The sequence below is a fragment of the Balaenoptera acutorostrata genome, chromosome 5, assembly GCF_949987535.1.
Source record: "Balaenoptera acutorostrata chromosome 5, mBalAcu1.1, whole genome shotgun sequence".
In the NCBI taxonomy this organism is placed as follows: domain Eukaryota; kingdom Metazoa; phylum Chordata; class Mammalia; order Artiodactyla; family Balaenopteridae; genus Balaenoptera; species Balaenoptera acutorostrata.
The window spans coordinates 127,472,177-127,489,444 of NC_080068.1; the positions used below are offsets into that span (position 1 = coordinate 127,472,177).

The 17,268-nt window shown below is 34.8% G+C and overlaps 1 pseudogene; it reads right to left on the reverse strand.

Annotated features, from left to right (window-relative positions):
- Nucleotides 1–17,268, reverse strand: part of LOC103015171 (AKT-interacting protein-like) — a 23,078-nt pseudogene continuing 5,810 nt past the window's right edge.

Genomic DNA, 17,268 nt, shown 5'->3' on the forward strand with positions numbered 1-17,268 from the left:
CTATATGAGTTCATCACATACAGACGGATTTTATGGAGGAAAACTAATTACATAGGGTCTTCTAATTTATGTTTATCAAACAAACACACAGTGTACACTCTAATACTGTTGAGCATTTTTCTTTCATAAAGCTAACTATCTTTTTATACAGTACTGCAGCCTTTGGTTTTAGGAGGCTTGCTGTTTCAACTCTCCATGGATACATAAATACTTAACAACTATGTTTATGGTTCCACCTGCATTTTGCAAATGCTCTCTGAATATCTAGTTGACCTAAGTTGGGATCAGCTAGTGGGTGAAAGATAGAAATATCCAACCCCCTATGGACAGTCACCATCTGGAGAATTATCAGTGATAATCACTATAGACTTAAATGTGTCATCTTGATAAAGTCTTTGCCATATGAATGCTACTCTGAACCACATTAATGAAGAGCTACAAGATGGCTACTCATAGACACCAAGTAACTTCTGCTTTACAACCAAGAAGAGAATACTTCAAGAAGAGAGTATTCCAGAGAGAAGGGTCTGTAAGAAACATGGGTGCCATTTGTTTACTGCTGGGGCAGGAGATACAGTCTTAGTTATGAGGGAAGCAATTTGAGATTAGAAGGCAGCTGTATTTTCGAGCTGTGCATGGTGTTCTGGTTTGTAGGTCCCGTGAAAATATTCTCTTGACCACCAGATCTTTTGCACACAGTGCTTGTAGACATGCTCCAGAAAATGGTTCATAACATGTATTTCAAACAAAGAAATGAAAAGATCTGTGTCACCAGTTTAATTCATGCTTGGCATACATTTTCTAGTTGACCTGTGGCACCCTTCATCTTGATGACTTCAATACAGTGCTCTCTGCACTTGACTCTCCCGGCCCAACAGCTTATCTGGCCACAGTGCAAGCCTGTCTCTGCCCACTCCCCTACCCACCATTCCATCCAATATGAATTATTTTTAACTAAGAAAGTTATTAAGAAGAATGGCCCAAATCAAGAGAGGCGCATATTGAATTCATCAACAGATACATGGCAGGATGCTGTAATTAAGGCTTCACTTGGAGCCTAAACTCTGTGTTGTAATCTTGAAATCAATATCAGTTCTACCGTCCATTTTCTAGTCTGAAATAATAATAGTTATAAATATCAATATACTGTGAACTCTAAAGTGCTATGCAAACCCAAGATATTATCTCCTTCCAGTGCTATAATACTTAAAAATTAAAAAAGAGTTCTTTTTCCTCAAATGTTTTAATTAGAAAAAAATATTTTTCCTAATGTAAGGGCAGCAAGAAGGATTTTAATGAATTTAAACCATGAAATATAGCCACTACTTTGTAATTTTTGTTCTCATGGAGTGCGGTCAGCAGACTCTAAGGTGGCCCCCCTCATCATGCTCCTGGTATTCATGCCTTGTCTGATACCCTCCCCTCCAGTGTAGGTGGGACTTATGAATTGCTTCTAACCAACAGAATATGCCAAAGGTGACATGATGTACTAGATTATGTGTATATATTACAAAAGATTGTAACTCATCTTGCTAAGAGACTCTTTCTTTTGCGGGATTTGAAGATGCAAGCTGCCATGTTGTGAGCTGCCATGTGGAGAACAGCATGTGGCAAGGAGCTGAGGGTAGGCTCCAGCTCAGAGCAAGCAGGAAACTGAGGTCCTCAGTCTGGCAAACTGAAAGGAACTGAATTCTGCCAATAACACTGTGAGTTAGGAAGCTGATTCCTCCCCAGTTGAGCCTCCGATGGCCATCACTTGGCCAACACCTTGATTGCAACTTTGAAAGACCCTGAAGCAGAGGACTCAGCTAAACTGTGCCCAGACTCCTGACCCAGAAAAACCGTGAGGAAATACATGTGTGCTGTTTTAAGCCACTAAGTTTATAGTATCACTGTTAAGCAGCAATAGATAACTAATACACTGAGTTTTACCATGTTCTTTTTAAAGACTGAACATAACTCCTGTAATTGATTTTATTCATTTGCTCTAAATGAGCACTCCTGTTGAATTTTGCCACATGAATAGGAAAAATAGCTAACATTTATTGAACTCTTCCTTGCACTTAGTACTTTACAGACATTATCTCATTGATTCTATTTTCAATATTTTCCAGCATGGAAGATACAGCTCTCTATCATCATTCATTAAATCAATCAGTCAATCTGAAAATCACAATGTACCTCCAGGACAGATAGAAAAGAAAGCACTTAATTCTAAGAGATATCTGGTGGGCTGTAAGGATTAGAATTCACTGAGAACAAAACTGAACTATTAATAATACAGAACGTTGCAAACAAGCAAAATTATCGCAACCTTTGCCAAAATTATTAAAGAAATAAACAATTGGCAATGAATTGGTATGGCATTTAGATCATCTTATTCAATCTTCTTAATAGTATCAATTTAATGTCTTGAGTTATGAAATTATATGATAAATGCAATCATCAAAAAGGGCTGAAAAAGAGAGACAAATTTACCATTTGCAAGCAGTAGTCTTCAATGAGGCAGTAATCATAATGCACCTTTCAACAGGCAAAGATGAAACACAAGTTATCAAAGCAAAGATGCTTATTTCAAATCATAGTATTTTTTTAAAAGAAAATTCTTTAAAAAAGAAAAAATAACATGTCACAGACCCACTGGGGATCAGAAAGAGTTTGGACTATCGCCTTAACATGATTGATGTAAACTTCTTACTACCAATCTCCTGACTCAAAAGCAACAAAACATTTTTTATAAAATATGGTTCAAATTCAATATATAGACTCCCCAAAAAACCTAGTGATAGGACTACAGAGTAGTATTTTGGCTGCAGTATAGTAATTCAGGACGTATGTGGTTTTACCAAAAGTATTAACATGACAGTGGAATTTCTTTAAATGTATTTTTTAAAATTTGGAGCCAACAAAACTTTTAGATTTTCTGAAATATTTGTCTTTGTGTTACTATGACTACTTATATAGGCTCTGTTTCAACTTTATATGGGTTATTGTTTTCTTTGAACTAAATTTTTGAACAAATTGTTCTGTCTGAGTCTACTCCATTGAACTTATTCAAATTCATTTAAAAATAAACACACTATTAGTATTGTCTTTCACACAACCATATTATAATATTTGACTTTACCCATAAATATTTCAATATATTTATTTTATATTATTTTTATTTTTTGTTCCAAGGTTTTTAGAAATTTATGATAATTCTTGAAATTCTATACATATAACAATGCAACTGTTTTGAAATGAATAAAACTGTTTCTTTTCCATGAAAATTAAAATTATATTTTCAATTTTCCCTCAGTATAGGTATGATTAACAGTATTTAACTTTTATCTAGAACTTTTTCTAATTAAATTGAGGTATGTCTCTTGCTCTGATAGATGATGATCAACTTACAGTTACCATGTGAGCTGATTTCTCTCATTTTACAAATGGAGAAGTCAATTGTGGAATGCTGAAATGACTTACAGTTGACCCTGTAGAGAGGAAGAAGCAGAGTCAGTAGGATTGGATCCAGTGATTGTCAGATTCTAAAACTGATCTTTCTTTAAGAGCAAAAATTAAGAGTCTTAACCACAATAATATCCTATCTATGATTGTCTGTTTTATTTTAGCTGAACATTGTTTTGTAAATATTAAACTGTCACTTTTGTTTGTTCTTTCAGAAACCTCTCCTTGGTATAACAATACAAAGTATTTGAACTGAAAAGTAGTTCATTTTTCTATGCTTTGCTTGCTTCTTTTGTGTTTACTATTACCTTGAGTCTTGTTATAAGTTCATGAGTAGGCTGGAAAGGAAGGGGTTAATATGTCTGCCACTCTGAAATTACTACCCACAACCGAAATCACAGCTTAGTTTCTCTCAAAACACATGTTTGCCATTTTTAATCACAGACTCAGTGATTAAGAATGGAATGAAAAAGAGACATGACCAAGGAGCAATTCAAATAAACAAAGATTAAGATGTTGTGATATGTTTATAAAGACTAGAGACATCTGGAATATTCCAACTAAATAGTACAGATAATGCACTCTTTCTTTTAATAAGGGCTTTGAGTACCATAAAATATCAAAATGCTTAAGTACTACTGAGATCCTCTGTTATTTTTCCTTTGTCTTCTAGTATATGCCAAGTCCTGAGATTTTTCTTTATTCCAATTATATAGTGCGCACTACTTCTGACTCATTTTAGATTTTAATCTTCTTTAATTAAGGAGACTCTATATTGTGTTCAAACAGTACCATGTTAATCAACTCTCCATCAATTATGCTTGTCATATGTGTCTATTCACTTAGAACACTCTCTATCCAAAAGGAAGATATGTGATGTTAAAGAGGAGGCAAACATTCTGATTCTAACCATAGAATTTCTCCTTTACTTGAAAGAGAAATGAAAGTGGAATAATTTTTATCACTTGTGATTGTACCAGTCAACATCCAGTTGCAGGAACTGTTAGGCAGTCCAGCTGTTTCAAGAAGAACATTTAGGGATTTAGGTGCTTTCAGAATTGTTGGGGGCATGGTGATAGAAACAGAAAAGCCCCACTGTGGGCACTGTGACTTCTGCCACAATCAGCAAGGTAGAAAAACAGGAGGTCACCATTGGAATAATTAACTTCACCAACACACCATAGTAGCTGCGATTCAGGGGTTAGGAATTTGTGGCAACAGCAAATGATACAATTGTTGGTTCTCTACACACATAGACTGGACACTTGCACACCACTGTGGAACTGCATCCACGACTGTGCTGGCTGGCAGAGAAAGGGCTAAAGTAAAATGAAGACGGCCTCTGCCCTTGTTTGCCTAACAAATTCCAAGTGCTTGCATTCAAATAGAGGATCATTGCATGAAGAACCATGGATGAGAGGGTGTCTGAAGAAAAGCCTCTAGAAATGCACACTAGAGGTAGGCTGGAAGGTTTGAATGGAAGGTGAATGTCAAGCCACAACATTCACCATAGTGTTTTGATTTTCTTTTTTTTTTAAATGTCTCATGTTTTTTACTCTTTTCAGTACCTTCTTCTGAGCCCCCTGGAAAAATCTGTGAGTACCATCATTTACCACATTTTAGAAAACAATGTTTTAGACTGTAGAGTTCAAAACACTTATTACTGCTTTTTAAAATTATATATATTTAAAAAATTTTAGGCATCCTATCTGGGATGAAATTGAGCAGACTTCTGTTGAATACTTTCTGAATTTCAGACATGATGCTAGATTCAGAGAAAAGAAAATTATTTATCTGTCCTGCTCTGGTGGCATTATGCCAATTGATACAACATAATTAGGACAAAGAAGTAGAAGGAAGAGCAGAAAGAGGAAACTAGAATTAAAGTTTTATAAATAGTCGCTGGATAAAGGAAAGAAATACAAATTTAAAACAAAGGTAGGTGTTTATAAAGGAGAACAAATTGATTAACATTAGCAGCAACAACCAAAAAAAATAGATCTGAGACCCCAATTGATTAAATCGACAACAAACATGAATAATTTCTTTTAAAAAAAGGAAAATAAATAGCTAATATGTGAAAAATATAATAGAAATACATGTTGAAAGAAGACACCTTTTTAATCCCCCGTAAATAGACCAGGATTTAAGACATGTTATATTCAAATGTATTTGTTTCTTTGTTTTGCTGGGAGGAGAACTCTGATATACTTTGGTTTCAATTATAAATTGATACATTATTTATGGAAGGTGACTTGGCAATAAGTAATAAAGGTCCTTAACAGTTTAAATTCTTTTAAAAATTTCTGCAATTTGACTAAACATGGCAGAAGCTGTGTCTGTTTTATTCACTATTGTCTTCCCTCTGTAGCTTTTAAAGCACCTGACACAGTTACTTTTTAATAAATTTTATTTGGAGGAGTGAGGGATAATTATCAAAGCATGCATTTAATAGCAAAATAAGCTGGAAAAACCCTAAAGGTCAACATTGAAGGAACAATTAATAATTTTTGGCCTATTCATATTACAAATAGTATCCATCCAATAAAACAATATTTACCAAAAATTATTACAATGGCAAGGAAATGCTCATTAGGCAATAACACAAAATAAAGGTATCTTATAGTAGTCTATATTTCATCATCTCAAATAAAGTTAAAATAGAAAAAAGATAAAATGTTAGCTGTGGGTCAAGATTATTTGTTTTCGACTCCCTTTTGCAAGAGCACCGGATCACAACTAACTGCTGAACAATCATCGACAGGAAGACACTGGAACTCACCAAAAAAGATACCTCACATCCAAAGACAAAGGAGAAGCCACAATGAGACGGTAGGAGGGGCACAATCAAAAGAAAATCAAATCCCATAACTGCTGGGTGGGTGACTCACAAACTGGAGAACACTTATACCACAGAAGTCCACCCACTGGAGTGAAGGTTCTGAGCCCCACATCAGGCTTCCCAACCTGGGAGTCTGGCAACGGGAGGAGAAATTCCTAGAGAATCAGACTTTGAAGACTAGTGGAATTTGATTGCAAGACTTCAACAGGACTGGGGGAAACAGAGACTCCACTCTTTGAGGGCACACACAAAGTGGTGTGTGCATCAGGACCCAGGGGAAGGAGCAGTGACCCCATAGGACACTGAACCAGACCTACCTGCCAGTGTTGGAGGGTCTCCTGCAGAGGCAGGGGGTGGCTGTGGCTCACTGTGAGGACAAAGACATTGGCAGCAGAAGTTCTGGGAAGTACTCCTAGGCATGAGCGCTCCCAGAGTCTGCCATTAGCCCTACCAAAGAGCCAGGGTAGGCTCCAGTGTTGGGTCGCCTCAGGCCAAACAACCAACAGGGAGGGAATCCAGCCACACCCATCAGCAGACAAGCAGATTAAAGTTTTACTGAGCTCTGCCCACCAGAGCAACAGTCAGCTTTACCCACCACCAGTCCCTCCCATCAGGAAACTTGCACAAGCCTCTTAGATAGCCTCATCCACCAGAGGGCAGACAGCAGAAGCAAGAAGAACTATAATCCTGTAGCCTGTGGAACAAAAGCCACATTCACAGAGAGACAATATGAAAAGGCAGAGGGCTATGTACCAGATGAAGGAACAAGATAAAACTCCAGAAAAACAACTAAATGAAGTGGAGACAGGAAACCTTCCAGAAAAAGAATTCACAATAATGATAGTGAAGATGATCCAGGACCTTGGAAAAAGAATGGAAGCAAAGATCGAGAAGAGGCAAGAAATGTTTAACAAAGACCTAGAAGAATTAAAGAGCAAACACCTAGAAGAATTAAAGAACAAACAAAGAGATGAACAATACAATAACTGAAATGAAAAATACACTAGAAGGAATCAATAGCAGAAAAACTGAGGCAGAAGAACGGATAAGTGACCTGTAAGACAGAGTGGTGGAATTCCCTGCCATAGAACAGAATAAAGAAAAAAGAATGAAAAGAAATGAAGACAGCTTAAGAGACCTATGGGACAACATTAAATGCAACAACATTCACATTATAGGGGTCCCAGAGGGAGAAAAGAGAGAGGAAGGACTCGAGAAAATATTTGAAGAGATTATAGTCGAAAAATTCCCTAACATGGGAAAGGAAATAGCCACCCAAGGCCAGGAAGCACAGAGTCCCAGGCAGGATAAACCCAAGGAGAAACACGCCGAGACACATAGTAATCAAATTAACAAAAATTAAAGACAATGAAAAATTATTGAAAGTACCAAGGGAAAAATGACAAATAATATACAAGGGAGCTCCCATAAGGTTAACAACTGATTTCTAAGCAGAAACTGTACAAGCCAGCAGGGAGTGGCATGATATACTTAAAGTGATGAAAGAGAAGAACCTACAACCAAGATTACTCTACCCGGCAAGGATCTCATTCAGATTCGAGGGAGAAATCAAAAGCTTTACAGACAAGCAAAAGCTAAGAGAATTCAGCACCACCAAAACAGCTCTACAACAAATGTTAAAAGAACTTCTCTAAGTGGGAAACATAAGAGAAGAAAATGACCTACAAAAACAAACATATAACAATTAAGAAAATGGTAAAAGGAAAATACATATCTATAATTACCTTAAACACAAGTGGATTAAATGTTCCAACCAAAAGACACAGGCTCACTGAATGGATACAATAACAAGACCCATATATATGCTGTCTACAAGAGACCCACTTCAGACCTAGGGTCACATACAGACTGAAAGTGAGGGTATGGAAAAAGATATCCCATGCAAATGGAAATCAAAAGAAAGCTGGAGTAGCAATTTTCATATCAGACAAAATAGACCTTAAAACAAAGAATGTTACAAAGACAAGGAAGGACACTACATAACAATCAAGGGATCAATCCAAGAAGAAGATATAACAATTATAAATATATATGCACCCAACATAGGAGCACCTCAATACATAAGGCAACTGTTAACAGCTATAAAAGAGGAAATCGACAGTAACACAATAATAGTGGGGGACTTTAACACCTCACTTGCACCAATGGACAGATCATCCAAACAGAAAATTAATAAGGAAACACAAGTTTTAAATGACACAATAGACTAGATAGATTTAATTGATATTCATAGGACATTCCATCCAAAAACAACAGATTACACTTTCTTCTCAAGTGCGCATGGAACATTCTCCAGGATAGATCACATCTTGGGTCACAATCAAGCCTCAGTAAATTTAAGAAAATTGAAATCATATCAAGCATCTTTTCCGACCACAATACTATGAGATCAGAAATAAATTACAGGGAAAAAACTGTAAAAAACACAAACGCATGGAGACTAAAGAATACATTACTAAATATCCAAGGGATCACTGAAGAAATCAAAGAGGAACTCAAAAAATACCTAGAGACAAATGACAATGAAATCACGATGATCCAAAACCTATGGGATGCAGCAAAAGCGGTTCTAAGAGGGAAGTTTATAGCAATACAAGCCTACTTCAAGAAACAAGAAAAATCTCAAATAAACAATCTAACCTTACATCTAAAGGAACTAGAGAAAGAAGAACAAACAATGCCCAAAGTTAGCAGAAGGAAATAAATCATAAAGATCAAAGCAGAAATAAATGAAATAGAAACTAAGAAAACAATAGCAAAGATCAATAAAACTAAAAGCTGGTTCTTTGAGAAGATAAACAAAATTGATAAACCATTAGCCAGACTCATCAAGAAAAAAAGGGAGAGAACTCAAATCAATAAAGTTAGAAATGAAAAAGGAGAAGTTACAACAGACACCACAGAAATACAAAGCATCATAAGAGACTACTACAAGCAACTCTATGCCAATAAAATGGAGAACCTGGAAGAAATTTTCAAGAAATTCTTTGAAAGTTATAACTTTCCAAGACTGAACCAGGAAGAAATAGAAAATATGAACAGACCAATCACAAGTAATGAAATTGAAACTGTGATTAAAAATCTTTCAACAAACAAAAGTCCAGGAACAGATAGCATCACAGGTGAATTCTATCAAACATTTAGAGAAGAGTTAACACCCATCCTTCTCAAACTCTTCCAAAAAATTGCAGAGGAAGGAACACTCCCAAATTCATTCTATGAGGCCACCATCACCCTGATACCAAAACCATACAAAGATATTACAAAAAAAGAAAATTACAGACCAATATCACTGATGAATATAGATGCAAAAATCCTCAGCAAAACAGTAGCGAACAGAATCCAACAACACATTAAAAGGATCATACACCATGACCAAGTGGGATTTATCCCAGGGATGCAAGGATTCTTCAATATATGCAAATGAATCAATGTGATACACCATATTAACAAATTGAAGAATAAAAACCATATGATCATCTCAATAGATGCAGAAAAAGCTTTTGACAAAATTCAACACTGATTTATGATAAAAACTCTCCAGAAAGTTGGCATAGAGGGAACTTACCTCAACAAAATAAAGGCCACATATGACAGACCCACAGCAAATATCATTCTCAATGGTGAAATACTGAAAGCCTTTCCTCTAAAATCAGGAACAAGACAAGGTTGTCCACTCTCGCCACTATTATTCAACATAGTTTTGGAAGTCCTAGCCATGGCAATCAGAGAAAAAGAAATAAAAGGAATAAAAATTGGAAAAGAAGAAGTAAAACTGTCACTGTTTGTGGATGACATGATACTGTACATAGAGAATCCTAAAGATGCCACCAGAAAATTACTAGAGCTAATCAATGAATTTGGTAAAGTTGCAGGATACAAAATTAATGCACAGAAATCTCTTGCATTCCTATACACTAATGGTGAAAAATCTGAAAGAGAAATTAAGGAAAAATTCCCATTTACCATTGCAACAAAAAGAATAAAATACCTAGGAATAAACCTACCTAGGGAGACAAAAGACCTGTATGCAGAAAACTATAAGACACTGATGAAAGAAATTAAAAATAATACCAACAGATGGAGAGATATACCATGTTCTTGGATGGGAAGAATCAACATTGTGAAAATGAGTATACTACCCAAAGCAATCTACAGATTCAATGCAATCCCTATCAAATTACCAATGGCATTTTTTACGGAGCTAGAACAAATCATCTTAAAATTTGTATGGAGACACAAAAGACCCCAAATAGCCAAAGCAGTCTTGAGGGAAAAAAATGGAGCTGGAGGAATCAGACTCCCTGACTTCAGACTATACTACAAAGCTACAGTAATCAAACAATATGGTACCGGCACAAAAACAGAAATATAGATCAATGGAACCGGATAGAAAGCCCAGAGATAAACCCATGAACCTATGGTCAACTAATCTATGATAAAGTAGGCAAGGACATACAATGGAGAAAAGACAGCCTCTTCAATAAGTGGTGCTGGGAAAACTGGACAGCTATCTGTAAAAGAATGAAATGAGAACACTCCCTAACACCATACACAAAAATAAACTCCAAATGGATTAGAGACCTAAATGTAAGCCTGGACACTATAAAATTATTGGAGGAAAACATAGGAAGAACACTCTTTGACATAAATCACAGCAAGATCTTTTTTGATCCACCTCCTAGAGTAATGGAAATAAAAACGAAAATAAACAAATGGGACCTAATGAAACTTAAAAGCTTTTGCAAAGCAAAGGAAACTACAAACAAGACGAAAAGACAACCCTCAGAATGGGAGAAAATGTTTGCAAATGAATCAACACACAAAGTATTAACCTCTAAAATATATAAACAGCTCATGCAGCTCAATATTAAAAAAACAAACAACCCAATCCAAAAATGGGCAGAAGACCTAAATAGACATTTCTCCAAAGAACACATACAGATGGCCAAGAAGCACATGAAAATCTGTTCAACATCACTAATTATTAGAGAAATGCAAATCAAAACTACAGTAAGGTATCACTTCACACCAGTTAGAATGGGCATCATCAGAAAATCTACAAACAAAAAATTCTGGATAGGGTGTGGAGAAAAGAGAACTCTCTTGCACTGTTGGTGGGAATGTAAATTGATACAGCCACTATGGAGAAGAGTATGGAGGTTCCTTAAAAAACTAAAAATAGAATTACCATATGACCCAACAATCCCACTACTGAGCATATACCCAGAGAAAACCACATTTCAAAAAGACACATGCACCCCAATGTTCATTGTAGCACTATTTACAATAGCCAGGTCATGGAAGCAACCTAAATGTCCATCATCGGATGAATGGATAAAGAAGATGTGGTACATATATACAATGGAATATTACTCAGCCATAAAAAGGAATGAAATTGGGTCATTTGTAGAGACGTGGATGGATCTAGAGACTGTCATACAGAGTGAAATAAGTCAGAAAGAGAAAAACAAATATCATATATTAACGCATATATGTGGAACCTAGAAAAATGGTACAGATGAACCAGTTTGCAGGGTAGAAATAGAGACACAGATGTAGAGAACAAACGTATGGACACCATGGGGGGAAAGTGGCAGTGGGGTGGTGGTGGTGTGATGAATTGGGAGATTGAGATTGACATATATACACCAATATGTATAAAGTGGATAACTAATAAGAACCTACTGTATAAAAATATAAATTAAATAAAATTCAAAAATGCAAAAAAAAAATTATTTGTTTTCTTAGAATCAACTCTTCTGGCAGGACTCTTCTAATTCTCCATACACCCATTGTTGATGGAAGTTACAGTTCAAATTGTTCTGTATTTTCAAATGTTTTCACATGTTAAAAGTCTAGTAAACCTAGAGTGAATATCATATCATTTCACTTATCTCTTCTCCATGACAAATATATATATATTAGAGGTACCTATTTTCTTAATTCTCTTTATATTCTAGCATGAAATTCAACATCAGAGTCATTTTAATATTAATGCAGCCATTAACTATTACCCATATTAATATATTTTTGTTTGAGATAAATTGTATACCTATACCTAATAAAGATTAAAATATAACCAACCTATGATATGCATATTTCAACAAAAGAGTAGCTTGTCACAAACAGTTGTTGGACCGAGCAGTTTCTCCAAATTATGGTAGGTAATTACTAGTTTGTGGCAAATGCCACAGTATTCAGAAACTTACTCTCACATTTAGTGTAAGCAATTTCCATTCCAGTGGGTTTGCTCACATATTCACATGTAGTATATTATGAAGGATTTTAAAGCTAACCCTTCATTTTGTTTCTCCCATAAGTGTGATGTTAAAAAATATGATTTTAGTTTCCATGATGTAGTTTCAGATTTATTTACATACACTGGTGGTTCCACAATCTTTGGAAATTGAACACTGGCCAGAAAAAGATGGGCAAACATATATATTGTATAATTATATATATATATATATATAAATTATAAAAAGGGGATATGGAAAATGGAAGGAGAAAGCTAAGCACCAAGTAATAAGGGCCAGAAAATTTTTATAGAGACTAGAAAAGATAAGTGTTTAGAAAAAAATACTTTTTGCCTCTACTGTATGTTGCCTTGAGGCTATTATTGCCTGCTTCACTGCAGAAACTGGCAGCAGTAGCCAAGACATCAGTGTTCACATGAAATAAGTGCATTCTGAAGAGTTGCCCTTAGGTATTGAATATTCCATCTTACTCTCTAAAAATCCCTAAGACCATGGATTACAATTTAGGGAGATTGTCACTTCCCAATCATACTATACCTCAAAGTTTAAAATTTAAGATTACAAAAGGTCAGATGGTAAAAAGAAAAGAAATGCACTGTTTGTAAAACAGACAGAAATTTTGAATCATATTCAAAATACTGACTCTATATACGTGTACATATATATGTAAAAAAAAAGATTACAAATGGGAATGATCAGCAATGGTCATCTGGTGGAGTTTTCAGCACAAGGCTTATCTCCTATGCTCTAAAACAGTGGTCAGCAAATGACAGCCTGCAGGCCAAATTGGGCCTGGTTCCTGTTTTTGTAAATAAATTTTTATTGGAACGCAGCCATACCCAACAATTTCTGTAATATCTATAGCTGCTGTCACATTATAAGGGGAAGTTTAAATGGTATGACAGAGACTGTCTGATTTTCAAAACCTAAAATATTTACTATCTTCTCTTTCACAGAAAAAATTTGTCAACCCCTACCTTAAACTCACATGCTGAGATCTGGCCTTTGATTCCTCCTCAGCACAGATAGACAATTAATGGATAGACAGTAATTGTCAATATAAAACAAGAATTAAATTTCATTTAAAAATGAGTGAAGTACAAATATTTGGTCAGTACGAAAAATTTTGAGTTGCTATAAAGAGAACAAAAGATTAAACAGTGGTAGATTGGATATACCTGAAGACCGAATTAGTGAGTTGGGACATCAGATTGAGGAATTTTCCCAGAAAACAGCAAGAAAAGCTAAAGAGACCTGACTTACGGATAAGTACCAAATAATAAGATTTCCCAAAGGAGAAAAAACAAATGAAAAAAGGAAACTATTTGAAGAAATAAGGAAGATAGACTTCCTATTCTGGTAATATGCCAGGCTATTATTTGCCACTAAAAATGACTAAAATTACTAAATTTTAAAATATTTTCTTAAAAGATCAAAAAGCTGACATGATATGAGAGTTAGGAATTACCATATCTAGTCTAGATGAGAACCCGTAGAGGTAAGCTCAACATTGAAATAGTTTTTGCCTTAAGGACATTTGCCAAACTTCACAAATATGAGCTTTGACTTTTAAGGTGTGGTAAAGTGTGAGAGCTAAGAGAAAAAGCCCAGGCTTCTCTTAAGGTGTGGAGTTTAATAGGAAATTTTTCTTATTAAAGCTGGAGCTCCTAAATCATAAGTCCTAAGTTAACTAGTCCTAAGATAACTAGTTATCTATGCAGATATACCTAGTCACCCTGCCTTCTCCAAAATATTGAAAATAATACTGCCTTGACAATCATTAGACTGAGGTGTGGAGAAGGGGGAAACCATCCCTAAGAAGTTGAAGCCCCAAGGCAGCACTCAAAATCACATTACTGAGGAGGTACAGAAAAAAACCCTCAAGTTGTAAATTCACCATATTTAATTATTCTAAGATTCAACTTTTTTTTGGTCCTATTTTAATATTTAGCAGTTAGGATGTGTATTATATCTGCTAAAGGCCTGGCAGCAATTGTGACTTAATTATCATTGACTATACAGCAAACATGCAGTGTTAGAAGGTTAGAAAAAAATCACAGACAAAATGGAACACTTTTTCAATAAATGCTATACCACTTTGAGCTGGATTTTCAATGTGAAAAAGATCTAAGATTGCCTTGTTCAATTTATTTTGCTTATAGTTTCCTTCTCATACATATAGAAGAATGACATGACAACAATCTAAATGAGGGTAAAACTGTCTTTAAATAAAACTCCAAAGTGATGAGAAAGCATTTTTTATGGTTTACTTGGCAGTGTTACCTTGTGATTCATAAAGTGTTATTGCTCTTTTGCTGTTGCCATCTTAGCTTCAATGAAAACAGTAGTTGTTGCAGACAAATAGTAACCCACAAGAACCTAATGGAAGCATACTCAGCTCTTATTTACAAGAGCACACCAACCCCAAGCCTCAAGGAATAGCATAAATAATTTACCAATTAAAATGACCAGTTCAGGGACTTCCCTGGTGGCAAAGTGGTTAAGAATCCACCTGCCAAAGCAGGGGACATGGGTTCAGTCTCTAGTCTGGGAAGATCCCACATGTTGCGGAGCAACTAAGCCTGTGCACCACAACAATTGAGCCTGCACTCTAGAGCCTGCGAGCCACAACTACTGACCCTGTATGCCACAACTACTGAAGCCCGCATGCCTAGATCCCGTGTTCCGCAACAGGAGAAGCCACCACAATGAGAAGCCCGCACACTGCAACGAAGAGTAGCCCCCACTCGCTGCAACTAGAGAAAGCCCACGCACAGCAATGAAGACCCAATGCAGCCAAAAATAAATAAATAAATAAATTTATTTTTTTTAAAAAGGCCAGTTCCTATTCAAACGTAAATACTCACACAAGGAAACAATTTACTATGACCTAAAACTAGCAATAAAAATGGAAAGCATAAACATGATTAAATATGTCTGATACTGGAATCTTCAGATACCTATCTAAATAACATCTAAAACTATGTTTAACATGCTCAAAGGAATGAAAAACAAGCTTGAAAATATCTGAAAGGGATAGCTAACTTCAAAACACATCAAGATGTTAAGGTATAAGAATTCAGTAATTAAACTTATAATTAAATAGATGAATTTAAAAGTAGGTTAGACACAGCTAAAGACAGAATTAGTGAACTGGAAGACAAGTCAGAAAAAAGTATTCAAAATTAAGCATAGAGAAAAGAAAAGAGAAGATATTAAACTGATAATTGAGATATACAAGATATCGTGAGAAGTCCTAATATGTGTCTAAGTAAAGTTCCAGAAGGAAGAGCAAGGAGAAGGAAACCAGGAGTAATATCTGCAAATACAAATATAAAGGCTGAACATTTTTCAGAAATAATGAAAGAATGATTTGCATCATGAAGACTTCAGTTTCCAGGCATGATTACAAAAACATTTCACACCTACACATATACCAAAGCAAAACTGCAAAACATCAAAAATACAGAGGCATTTCAGGAAGAATCAGTGAAAAGTGACAGATTACCTTGAGCAAGAGATTAAAAAGAAATAATTAGATTGACAGCAAAATGAAAGTCAAACTTCTATATAATTAAATTGTGCTGATAAATATAGTGCTGATTCTGAATCATGTGAATTAAACTATCAATGTATAGTATTAGAAATACCCTTATTTATTTCCTTTAAATACCTTTTTTCATATTTGCACTAGAATGGCATATGACAAAAAATTTATATCTAAACGACTCATTAATTTTGAATTTATAGTTTTATTCTTAAAGAAAAAATATTTCAAGAATGGGGCACTATAAAGTGTTTCTACCAACAGCTTCCATTCCAAAGGAAATTCAGAAAAACATATTTCGGGCAGAATGCAAGAGATCCAGGATAGAATGTTTGTGATAGAGGAAAGATCAAAACACAACAAACTGTGTTAAATACATTATTGCCTTTTTAAAAATAAAAATGTTATGCAAGATTAAAATTTAAATAAAGAATTAAAAAGCAACACCAAATTAAGAGGTAAATTGAGAAGTAAATGAATGTATTTAAAAATGTACATTTAATACATTTAAAATGTATTGTTCAAGAAGTGTCCTTTTTCCTTAAGGCACTGAACTATTTAAGACTTTGAGAAGAATATTTTTGCAATTTCTTGAAGTAAAATGAAAATAGCCAAAACAGAGCATATATCACCCAAAGTAGTAGCAGAAAGTGAAAGAAATATCTAATTAATTAAAAACAGGTAAGAAGCACAGAAATAAACAAAAAGATAAAACTGGAGAAAAATAGCAACACACAAAGTTAGATAGGAGATTTAAACAGGAATGTGAGTAGTTATACTAAATGTAAATAGACTAAACGCTCCAGTTAAGAAGCAATGATGATAAAAAAAAAAAAAATCAGTGAATGCATTTTCAAATATAATGTTGTGTCAAAAAGACTTTTAAAACATTAGGGTACAGAGAATACAAGGTGAAAGGATAGGGAAAAAATCTGTCATGATAGTACCAAAGAATGCTGGTTACCTGTACTTGTATCAGACAAAAATAGACTTTAAGGAAAATATATTATTTGGGATAAAGAGAGTCACATCTTAATTAGAAAAGGTTTAATTCATGATGAATATATAAAATTATATATATGTACTTATAAATATATAAACATAAAATGAGGAATAAATAAAATATAAAATATATATAGTAAAATGCC